Below are 12,326 nucleotides of genomic sequence, written 5' to 3' on the forward strand. Positions count from 1 at the left end.
TTCCAATAAAGCTGTATTTACAAAAATAAGCAGCTAGATGGATTTGGCCTGCAGTAGCCATTTTCTAACCCCTGGCTGAGTAGTAGGGACAATGTGATAGAACAAGAAGATTGGAGTTCTCCAACTTCCACAACAAATTCTTTCTGTGAATTTAGCCAAGTCATTGACTTGACTTGGACATATCCATTCTGGTTCTATTAGGAAGTAAAGAAGTAAAGTGTATTTCCTTAGGATCTTAGGAAACTCCAAACTGCCAGGCTTCATGGTGTCTGTCTGTCTTTCTGTCTGTCTGCCTCTCTCTTTTCTCTCCTCCTCTTTCCTCTCCTCTTTTCCTCTTTCCCCTCTCTCCTCCACACAGACATGCATAACTTCTCTCCACCTTCCTTGTTCCTTCTCTCTGTTCTTCTTTTCTATCCTCTAAACTTATTCTGCCACCACATTATAAGCACAAACCCCAGAGGGCCACCCTAGCCACAGTGTCTACAAGATTTTCCAACAGCAGAAACTGCTACAAGTCCAAATTCCTAAGGAAACAATCCATTAGCCTGCCCATCTAAATCAGTGGAGCTATAAGTGCTCCACTGGAATTCAAGGATTCGCTGGTCTCTTTTGTTGGTCTACATATTCAGTCTTCCACTGCTTGGGCACGATTCAGGTGTTTGGACATCAGGAATAAATTTCTCTAGATTGCACTTCCTTATATGTCAAAAGGCTCTCAGGTTGACCAGAGAAGCTTAGAGCTTCTTTGGGACAAAAGTTATTATTAACCCGGTTGTGCTCTCCTTCTGTTTACTAGAGAGGAGAAGTCAAAGGAACTCTCTGAATTCATTTCCACATCTACTGAATGTCAATAAGAATCTTATCTTTAAGTGACTGTGATGAAAAAATAAAATTAATATAAACAGTAGAAAACACAGTAAGCAGTCAATACACTGCAGCATTTATATGCTAGTATAGAGATATTGGTATCTAGCTTATCTATTGGGATGCTCTTGATTATTAATCTGAAACAATTTAGTTAAGCGTTTATTGATATGGATGGGTATGTCAGTGCCTTCATATATGAAACATCACTGAGAAATTCTTCACCTGGGTTCTCTTGGTCATTTTATTGTAATTCTCCTCCTGCAGCTGATAGAGCAGCTCCTGAGAGCTTCACTGATACTGTGCAAGACAATTGGAGTTAAGCATTCTTAGCAGGCAGGAGACAGAGACAAGAGTCATGCAATGAAGGCAATGCAGCTCTAAATAGATAGCCAGGGGATTTTTTCTATATTAAACTATTGATTTCTCATAAACTAAGAGCACAAAAGGCCAGTGAAAACAATTGAATCCCAGAGCAGAACTCAAAAAAATAAAAAAGAAAGAAAATAGACGGCTTTTTGTCCCTTGTCAGCCACTTTCATGAAGTGACTTCCTTTTATTTTTAGGAAATAAATAAGAAGGAAGCAAGGAAGGAAGGAAGGAGGGAAGGAAGGAAAAAAGGGAGGGAGGGAGGGAGAGAGGGAGGGAGGGAGGGAAGTAAAGCAGGAAAGGAAGGAAGATAAAGCAGAAAGAGAAGGAAGAAAGGAGGAAGGGGTAGAGGGAGGGAGGGCAAGGAGAACAGGGAGGGAGGAAGGGGAAAGAGGACAGAAGTGAGGAGACAGGATATAATGGAGAAAAGATGCTCTATGCTACCAAACTGCAAGACAAGGCTGGAAGTTCTGGCCTGATCTGCCACTTAGAACATTCCTTCTTTCCAGGAATCAGGAGGTAAATGCTGGATGCCAGTGTGGGCATTCTGTGACTCACTTGTGGGAGAGGTTCTGGGAGGAGTAGAAGAAATCCTGACAGGAGGCTCAGAAAGCCTTTGAAGATGATTCTGGTTATATTCACTCCTACAGCCTCACCTGGACTCCAACTATAGCCCAGAGAATGTATCTGAGAAGATACACTCAGAGAAGAAATTTGATCCCAGCCAGAAAAGGATCTGAGCAGTGGGGACTAAAGTTTTTCAGCAGAGGAAGAGATATGTATTTAACAGAACGTATGAACGGAAGAGACTGGTCCCTGGGTAAGCCCAGCAAATAAGAATCCCCAGAGTGCAACTCATTAGCTTCAGGATGCATTTTCCTCAGTTCTGCAGTTCTTAACCTTGGATAGAATCAAGAGGTGGAGCCCACACAGGGAAAGATGGAACCTATTGCTCTTCACCTCTGACATCCACTTCTGTGTCTTCAGATTGAGCTTTAGTAGCACTCATTGAGCATTGTGTTGACATTCCACATATATCAAGTCAATACAAATCTTTACTGAGGAAGCCGAGGTCCTGGCTTATGTGTTATGGTTGTGATGTTGGAGGCAAGTGTATCACCTGAGAATAAGCTTAATAGTAGCTAAGGACCTAGTATCAGATCACTCTTGAGTCAGTGTCTGTAATAATCCCATAGTTGTGTTATTCACCCATGCAAGGTAATGACAAAGGTAATCCTATTTGATTTGTCAGCACTTATTCTCATCTCCCAGAAGTCAGGATGAAGGAGTTGATCCTAGAATCTATACTACCTCCTTTTCTAGATACTTTTGCTCAACTCAGCCCGCCTTAAAGTCCAAGGTCTGAGACACTCAGAGATCTGGAGCCACCAATCAAATACCATAAGAAGCCCCAAGATTTGCTTTCATTCTTTCAACTTCTGGGGAGAAAGAGATTATTTTTAGAAATGTGGTATTGTGGGAAATTGAACATTCAAGCAGATTCAATTTATTCATCGTGAAATCATGGCTTACGCTTTGTGCCAAAGGCATGGCTGCCTTCTTCCCGCAACTAGACAAATCCAGCCACACTTTCACACTATACAACTAAGATGGTACCTTGCATTCTAACTCATGGTGAAAATCTTGACCTCTGTGCTCAGCACTTCTAGAAAGCCTTTCCTCTATAGCGTAATTCTCCATGAACTTATTCCTTTTAATATCCTAGGACATTCTCTTTCCCTTAAAATTTTACCTTAATCCAGCCAAGTAGCTGGATTAAGCACCAGCACCAGTGGCTCATGGTTGTAATCCTAACTACTCAGGATATCTGAGGTTTCCAGTTTGAAGCCAGTATGGGCAGGAAAGTCCAAGACTCTTATCTCCAGATAACCACAAAAACTTTGAAGAAGTGGCTCCAAGTGGTAGAGCACAAAAGCTCAGGGATAGCACCCAGGCCCAGAGAGCAAGACTCTGGTTAAGAAAACAAAATATTCCCACCAACAATGAAGTAAGGTTCCTTTCTGTCCACATCCCCTCCAGCATCTGTTGTTGTTAGAGTTCTTGATTTTTGCTGTTCTAACTGGAGTGAGGTGATATCTCAATGTTGTTTTGATTTGCATTTCTTTTATGGCTAGGGATGTTGAACATTTCTCCATGTGTCTATTGGCCATCCTTCTTTCTTCTTCAGAGAAGCTTCTCTTTAAGTCTTTCACCCACTTATTTATTGGGCAGTTGTTTCTTTGAGGATTTGTTGTTGGGTGGTTTAATTTTTTGAGTTCCAAGTATATTTTAGATATGAGACCCTTGTCTGTTGTATGGCTAGTAAAGATCTTCTCCCAATCGGTGGGCTTTCTATTGATCTTGCTAGCTATGTCATTTGCCCTGCAGAAGCTCTGCAACCTTATGCAATCCCATTTGTCCAACCTTTCTTTGATTTGTTGTGTTTCCGGGTCTCTATTCAGAAAATTTCAGCCTGAGCCAAGGAGACCTAGGGTTTCTCCTATTCCATCCTGTAATGTTTTCAGAGTGTCTGCTTTGAGTTCAAGGTCTTTGATCCATTTGGAGTTGATTCTGGTGCAGGGTGATATATAAGGATCTAGCTTTAGTTTTCTACGTGTAGTTAACCAATTTTGCCAGCACCATTTACTGAAGAGGCTGTCTTTCTTCCATTCTATTGTTTCAGCTCCCTTATCGAAGATTAGATGGCTATAGGTCTGTAGGTTCATTTCTGGGTTTTCAATTCTATTGGTCCTGAGGTCTGTTCTTATGCCAATACCAAGCTGTTTTGATTACTATGGCTTTATAGTAGAGTTTGAAATTTGGTATTGATATTCCTCCAGCAGTGTTCTTTCCGTTGAGGTGACCCAGCAATCCCACTTTTGGGCATTTACCCTAATGTTTACAAAAAAGACCACACTAAAGCTACCAGCACAACTATGTTAATTGCAGCCTTATTTACCATAGCTAAGATATGGGACCAACCCAGATGCCCCTCAGTAGATGAATGGATCAAGAAAATGTGGTATATATACACAATGGAATTCTATGCCTCCATCAGAAAGAATGACATTTCCCCATTTGTTAGGAAATGGAAAGGCTTGGAAAAAATTATATTAAGTGAAGTAAGTCAGGCCCAAAGAAACATAGGTCCCATGGTTTCCCTTATTTGCAATATCTAGTATAGGTATGAGTCAAGCGGAAAAGGTCAGATAATGTGATGTTAGGAAAACGAACCCTTAAATATGTATTCTAATGTTTTCATTTCTTTCATGCATGTGTTTCTAACGCATTTATAAGATTATTTCTTTGTGCTTTGTATGTCCCTCCCCCACAGTGTAACCCCCGCTTTCACTATATTTGATGTCAGTATAACATGTGGAGGAGATGGGGACAAACAAGTCGTTTAAGGATTCAGGTGGACCTGTTGCAACAATGAGAAGCACAAAATGTCATGTCAAAACCAGCTTTACAATGTCGGTGTGGGGGGGTGAGGGATATGATTGGGTGGGGGGGAGGGGGGAGGCTGGGAAGGGAGGTGAAGGGTAAACAAAGGAGGAGGCTGCAATGCTTGGTAAGAAATGTATGCATTATCCTGACCATGTAATTGTAACCCCTCTGTACAGTATGTTCTCAAATAAAATAAAATAAAATATTAAAAAAAGAAAACAAAATATGTGTTTTAATTCTACATATCATTTTACAGCCTCTTTTGAATAGAACTTCTTATGCTTACTGCAGTAGTAGCCCTTGAAGATGTCCCTGTACCTGTTAGCATGGGTTATTCAATGCAGAACAGTAAGTAAGAAAGTCAGGGCTGGTGTGTAAAATGTTCATATGTATGGAGAATGGAAAGGTATGGCAAGAGAAAGGAACATAGGCAACAAAGATGACAAATTCTAGAAGTCAGTTTGAACCACTGAATTCAGAGTTATCCCACTCAAAGAGCAAGGAATTATGGGATATTTGTGAGCCTGCTCTTGTCAATCATTGTATAGTGGGTTTAGTCCCTGTTCCATTCCACAGAAGATTTCAATAGAGAAATATCTCAGGTAGCTGGAAGTCAGGCCAGGCCCATGGAAGAATTTAAGGTGAAGGGACAATGAAAGGAAGCCCACTGTGTCTCTTATATGCCAGCCTCTTCAGCCAATCTCTAAGTATGAGATATTTGATGCTCAAAATAAGTGTTGTTGAAGAAATGAAATGATTCCTTAGCACACATAAATTATTAGCATCGTTGTGGCACATGTTAAACAATTAAAGCTATTAGATGCTTTTGTGTCATTAAAACACACCAGATTCAGCTCTGAGGGGGTCAAAGCATTTGTCCTTTCTCAGAGTGGGGAAACTGAGGTCCAGAATTGTGCAATGACACCTATATAGAAGCAACACAGCTTGGCAGTGTCTCAGCTGTATGTGACTATTGCAAAGGTAGGATCCAAGCTCATAAAGGTTCTCACATCAACATGCTTTGTCCTTCCAAAGGCCATGCTTTACTCAATATTAAGCTTTGCAGCACAGTGGTCAAAACATGTAAAGGCTTTGAAGGGCAGAAGTGTCATGAATGAATTCTTACCACTGCTGTTTCTTTCTAAGAAGGTGACTAGTTAGTTTATTCAGGGTGAGACAATAGGTTTCTCCCTTAATAACAATTATGTTAATAAGCACAAGGTCCCAAGTCTACATTGAACCTGTGTGAATAACTTCCTAGGAGATATTGGAGAAGAGTCATACATCCCTCGTGCACACTTTCTTTATCTTTTTAAGTTTGAATTTAAGTGTCATTCATTTAAATATCTTTACACACTCAGTAAAATGTTGTACAGCATGATAAGTTTTGACAAACATATAAAGCCTTACAAACACCATTGCTATTAATGTACAATATTTCTATCATTCTTATGGTTCCCATAAGAATATCTGTGATCACTTTTCTCCCTTACCTTTGCTACTATGCAACCATGAATTTGATTTCTGTCATTGTGCCTTTTTCTGAATGATATATAAATTGGAATCATACAGAATATAGCTTTTTGTATCTAATTGGTTTTTACATAGTTAATGCTTTGTGATTCCTTCATGCTGCTGCTTATCTCCATAGCTTGTTCCTTTTGGTTGTTGAATAGTGTTCCATTGTAGTGTTCCAATGCATCACAAATTGTTTACCCATTCACTGACTGATGGACACTTGGGTTGTTTCCAGGTTTTGGTGACTAAGAATAAAAGCATTGTAATCCTTCCTGTATGTGTTTTTGTATAGACATACATTTTTATCCCTCTTGGGCTTATAACTAAGTGGAATTTCTGGGTTCATGGGAGTTTTGTGGATGTTATAGCCAGGGTAGTGTTCTCAGCCAAGCTTATATGTTGAAATCCTTCCCTCTAGGCACTCAGAATGTGAATGCATTTGCAAACAGCCAAACACATTGGGAGAGAGGCCTTGGGAGAAACCACATCTTCTAGTTCCTTAATCTTGGATTTCTAGCTCCCACAAGAATATTACTTTATTTTGTTAAGTCACACAGTCTGTAGTATTCTTGCAAGGGCAACTGTTGAAATCGAGTACATATAAGAAGTATACATTTTATTTTATGAGAAACTGTCAAATATTTTCCAAAGTGGTGGAACCATTTTATACTACTATTTGCTTCAGCACTTCCCCAGTGGGTGAAGATGTTCAGGTTCCCCTTAAAAGCCGAGGGACTGTTATAGACTCTCCCTTATGTAATTTCAAATGTTTGAAGAGTATACCCCCACAAATTGTCCATTAATCCTAGATTGAAATGATAGATCCTGAAGTACCATGTGGATAAAAATGACAGTATTTAGCTTGGGTTGCTTATTATTGACAGTGTGAAAACTCTAAGGAAAATTCTAAGGCTAAGATGCAGAGTAGACCCAGGATTCCAGTCTTAGTTGCATATAATTACATTTCCCTAAACTGAAGATATTATGCCAATATTGTATATTTCTAGTATATATGTAATCAGTTGAGAAGTGGCAATCCAGGTTTCTGGATTGTTTCTCTAATTCTTATCGATGTATCCCCCTATTTCTCTTCCTCTTTTTGAAGTCAGTGGGCAGGAGAAGCATGAGTTTCTCCTGACAGTGGAAAACATTCAAGAAAACAAGTAGAAACATAATGTATCTTCATATCCATGAACAAAACTGGCACAAAGACATTTCTGCCAAATTCCATGGGATAACTCAAGTTACACAGCCAACCCCAAAGTCAAAGGCTTAAGGAACCGTGCCCCATTAGCTTTCTTTCCTGTGTAATAAATTAATGCAGCACACATTGATGACCTCCCTGGTTTTATAGGTCAAGTATCTGGACTAAGTTGCACTGCCACCCTGCCAGACAGCAATTCATGTGGCAGCCAAGGCTTAGTTTTCATCTGGAGGCTCAGCTGGAGATGGAGTCACGTCCAAGCCCACAGAGAATGTTGGCCATCTCCATTCCTTGTGGCTGTAAATACAAGAGTTTTGGTTTCTCACTTATCTCCTAGATGCTGCTACTAGTCTTTATAACAGAACCACTTGCTTATGTACCTGAATGCAATCGATAGTTACACAGTCACCTTGACCATCACCTTTGTCTTCTGTTGGAGAGAAGCAAGCACCATTCTATCTACACTCCAGTGGAGGGAGTTACACATGGTAACCACCAGGACACTCTGCCTGTCTTATTTCCTTTTGAGTAAGAAATTGACAAATAATATGGAAAGGGTAAGCATACAAATGGGGTCAAAGGGAGGGGGTAGATGAATGAGAAAGGGAAGGGGAGGAGCATGCAGTCAAGAATTAACTGATATGCCAGAACATTAAGGAAAGTAGGGGAAGGGGTAGGGGTAGTTGGGGGGGGGAGAGAATGTTGGAGGGGGCAACAATGATCAAGATGCATTGTATTTATAAATTGCTTTGTTAAACACATTCTGTTGTACAACTACTTAAAGATAACAAAAGGATGTTTTTAAAAGAATATGATACACAGTGTGGACTTGGGGACAGCAATCGGTGTCCTACCATGTTCCAAAGTCTACAGGAGGCAACAGTAAGCCCTCACTAGAGTGGAGAGTGGAGTAGGGAATTCTTCAGAGGTAGACAGAGACACGGACCATGGAAAGAATCCAGTGGTGCAAAGCCAATTTTTAGCTTCTAGAGCTTGGGAAACTGAACAATATGCAGAAATTGAAAGCAAGGGACAAGCTTTAAAATGGACTTTTACTTTGCCTCTTCTCAAATGATGGCTTGGACCCGGGGTCTTTCCTAATCTCCCAATTAAATTGACTGCTTAAAATTGATGCGCCAAAAATCTGTCTTCCAGACAAAGGGCACCAAGTGACTAATGAGGTGAAGAGGAGATCATGAGAGGAAACACCAGGACTTTATGCCTGCCGGCACATTTCTCTGTCTGTGATTGTCCACAGGACAAGCAGAGAAAACACATAATAGGTACCGTCTGAGAGTCTCCTGAGAGACATGGAGGGCAGGAGACCATGGCAGGTCATGGCTCTGAAGGAAGAGCCTAGGGTGGGTGACTTGTTGGATGGCTGAAACACCAGGTTAATTGACTAGAGGATGGCTATTACACAGAAGAGGCAATTTTGTACTTTTTTTGAAAAAAGCACTCAGACATATCTAAAATGATCCCATGGAAGCCATGTAACCTTGCTAATCATCAGATTCTTAATCTACAAAAATGGGAGGATTAGGTTTGAATAGAGAGCTCAAATAGGTAACAGTGAATCTTGGGATCTTGATTTTTATATTTCTATTAAGTTAAAAAAAGAACGATCAAATATACAATGGTATCTAGGAGGTTCTGCTCTAGGCAAAAGCTTAGACTCGGCACACAGCACATTGTAAAGTGTAAATAATTGGTACTATTGTGATTGATTATATTATTTCATGATACTTTTTGAGATGTTAAATGCAAATATAATTGGAGAGGTACTATAATAAAGCATCATTAACAACTGTATTCACAGTCAATTCAGTAAAGTCCTAAGATTATTCCAGGAAAGATAGAAGGCCCCCCACTTTTACACATAGATACCCTGATAATGTGTTTTAAAACTAGTAAACCAGGCCCAACTAGGTATAAGTCTGAAACACTGATAATTGCCTAATGACCAAATTTATGGCGGTATATAGAAATATAAAACATACCAAATGCACTATTAATTGCTCTATATTCTGCTCCCATTTACCTTTGGAGATAGACAAAAGACATTTTCCCACTTGTTGGTGGAGAATCTGAGGGTCAGCTAGCTTCAAGGACTTCCAAAGTTTCAGAATCCAGAACAAGATACACCCATGCATTCTGACAAATCCTTCTTCCAGGGGCTGGGAAGGTGGCTCAGTGGTAGAGCGCTTGCCTTGCATGCCTGAGGCCCTGGGTTCGATTCCTCAGCACCACATAAGCAAAAAGAAAAAAGCTGGAAGTGGCGCTGTGGCTCAAGTGGTAGAGCGCTAGCCTTGAGCTGAAGAGCTGAGGGACAGTGTCCAGGCCCAGAGTTCAGGCCCCACGACCGGACCCAAAAAAAACAAGAAACAAAACAAATCCTTCTTCCAGTCACCTAAAGGAGACCCAGGGTCACATAGCAGTTCCTGAAAACTATCATTTCCTAACCTTACTCTGAAATAATATTAGTCAATAAGCTGAAACAGTGTGATCCTGAGACACCTATCATTAAATGTTCTCAGAGTGAAACATGCAGAAGAATCACATTTGACTGTAAGCTGCTCTGTGTAAAGAAGACTGCGTCTGTCTTGTTCATTCAAGTGCATGTGGCATGACAAACCAATATCCATTAAATAAGAGCACGAATAATCACATTGCCTATACTCCCTGGGAAATCAGAAATTAATAAGAGCAGTGGACTTTGGGGAACATTGTAAAAATTGTAAAGCTATGAATGGGATCACTGAGTTCAAATTAAACTATAACATCAATCTAGGTACTTGTTTGGTGACAGAGATTACAATCAGCATTGGGAATACCCAGTGAATAAAAACAACAATAATAATAATTAATACTAATGCTAATAAAATCCTTCCCCTCCGGGGCTTTTATACTAGTAGGGAGAGAACCTTCACACACCACTAAGAACATGAAGCAAACCACACTTAGAATGATGAGTAGAGTTGTGGCACCTCTAAGTGCCAGCAGCTCATGTACATGATCCCATTCTGTAATGTAAAAGGAGTTAAACAAAAGCTTCAGAGCTGCAAAGGAGGGAGAGACCTATGTTATCTCCTCCTCAGGTTGGCTTTGCTTGGCTGCATAAGTAGCTGTTCTCTCTAGGACTGAATGGCTATTTGCTGCTGCAGGGGACAGGAGCTCTTGGCTTCTTTCAGAACAGTTTTGATGAAAGAGTAGGTTTGGGGACAGACTTGCTTCCAGGTAGGAAAACTGAGGGCAATGTTTTTTGTTTGTTTGTTTGTTTGTTTACAATAACCCTGGCCTTTGTAATTTTCAGGCTTTGTCAGTTTTTACTACAAAACCTTTTTGACAATGTCATCCTTATTTTGTTTCTAGGATTTTCTTGGATCTCCAAAATTAAGCAAAAACTTTTCGTTTCTAATCTCAGCAACGAACTTATGTTTACAAGTCTCCTTTGGTGTCATAGCCTCCTACGTGCAGTTAGTAATGCTGTTCTGCAGAACAAGGAACTGATAAAATACAAAGCAGGAATTTCAACAACCTACAAGACAACCTTCCACATCCCTCTGGTCTTCAGGATTATAATAAGTACTTTCTACCTTGATTCTTCCCTACCTGGCACCCACATCGTTAGTTCTTTCTTCCTATATACTTCTAGGATTATTACTTTCAAGGGCAGATATAGTTTCTTCCAAACCACAACTCCCTAGGAGTGAACATTAGGCACTGCTGATAGGCCAGTATGCAAAGAAGAACCAAAAAAATGAAGAAAATCATGTAAACTCGACAGGGGACAAACGACACCAATTGTATCTGTTGTCTCAGAGTACAAGAAAGAGAAAAATCCTAGAAACATGTACTTCAGATCTGATCCATTTGCATGTGTATCTGCAAGGCTATGTTTTTTTACATCCTCAAGGTTATCAAACAGTCTCCATCATGCCAAATTCAGTGGTCATAATCTTCAAACTCTCATCATCTCATAGCTAATCTTCACAACACTGAGCAGAATCTGGTCCCCCTCCTTCAGTCCTTGCTTCTGTAAACACTTTCTTCCCATGGCTTGTAGGACTCTGCCATCTCCTGGAGTTTCTTCCCATCTCCACGGCCATTCTGTGTCAGACAATCTTCATGACTGGCGTCTCCTCTTCTTGTGGAGCTCTAAATATTCATTCTATGATCTTCAGTCCTGGTTTTCTATCTTACTCATCCTCCTCTTCATCAATGGCACCCTTTCTTTTTTCTTCCACTGGAACACCAACACTAAATGCATCTTGACCTCTTCCTCTCTCCAATCTCATGTCCAATCCATCTGAAAAATCTTACTGATTCTATATTTTGATAATTAAGCCTGAACATTCCAAACTGCTGGCATGTTTCACTTAGAAAAACGAAGGCACTCTTCAATAGGTCTCCCAACCTTCATTGTTTTCTTTCCTTTCCAATATCTCCAGAAAACTATGGAAGACCTGTCCATATCTGATGTTTTTTTTGTATCAGATTTAAAATACATTCAAATGCCTTCTTCCTATACTGCAAGTTCTCATACAATGGCAGTATGTACTTCTTCTCTGACCTAATCTGCAGCATTCTCCAATAGCTCCTTCCTGGCCAATTGGGATAACCATCTATTTATTGCTCTATAACAATTAATCTCAAAACTTAGAGGCTTCAAGCATCAATAAATATGTCATATCTCTCATGTTTCTGGGATCAGGAGTTCTGGAGCCAAGCCCATCTGTTCTAGGTCAAGAGCTCTCATCAGGTTGCAGTCAAGATGTCCACTGAGGCTGCTGTCATCTGAAGGCTTGGCAGGGGATGGAACATCTATTTGTTAAGCAGCTCACTCATGTGGCTGGCAAGTTAGTTCTGGTTGTTATCAAAAGCACTCAGCCTTCTCAACAGAGCTTTTGTGTGCCTCCCTTGA

The sequence above is a fragment of the Dipodomys merriami genome, unplaced genomic scaffold (assembly GCF_024711535.1).
Source record: "Dipodomys merriami isolate MVZ:Mamm:240054 unplaced genomic scaffold, mDipMer1.0.p SCAF_11, whole genome shotgun sequence".
Taxonomy (NCBI): Eukaryota; Metazoa; Chordata; class Mammalia; order Rodentia; family Heteromyidae; genus Dipodomys; species Dipodomys merriami.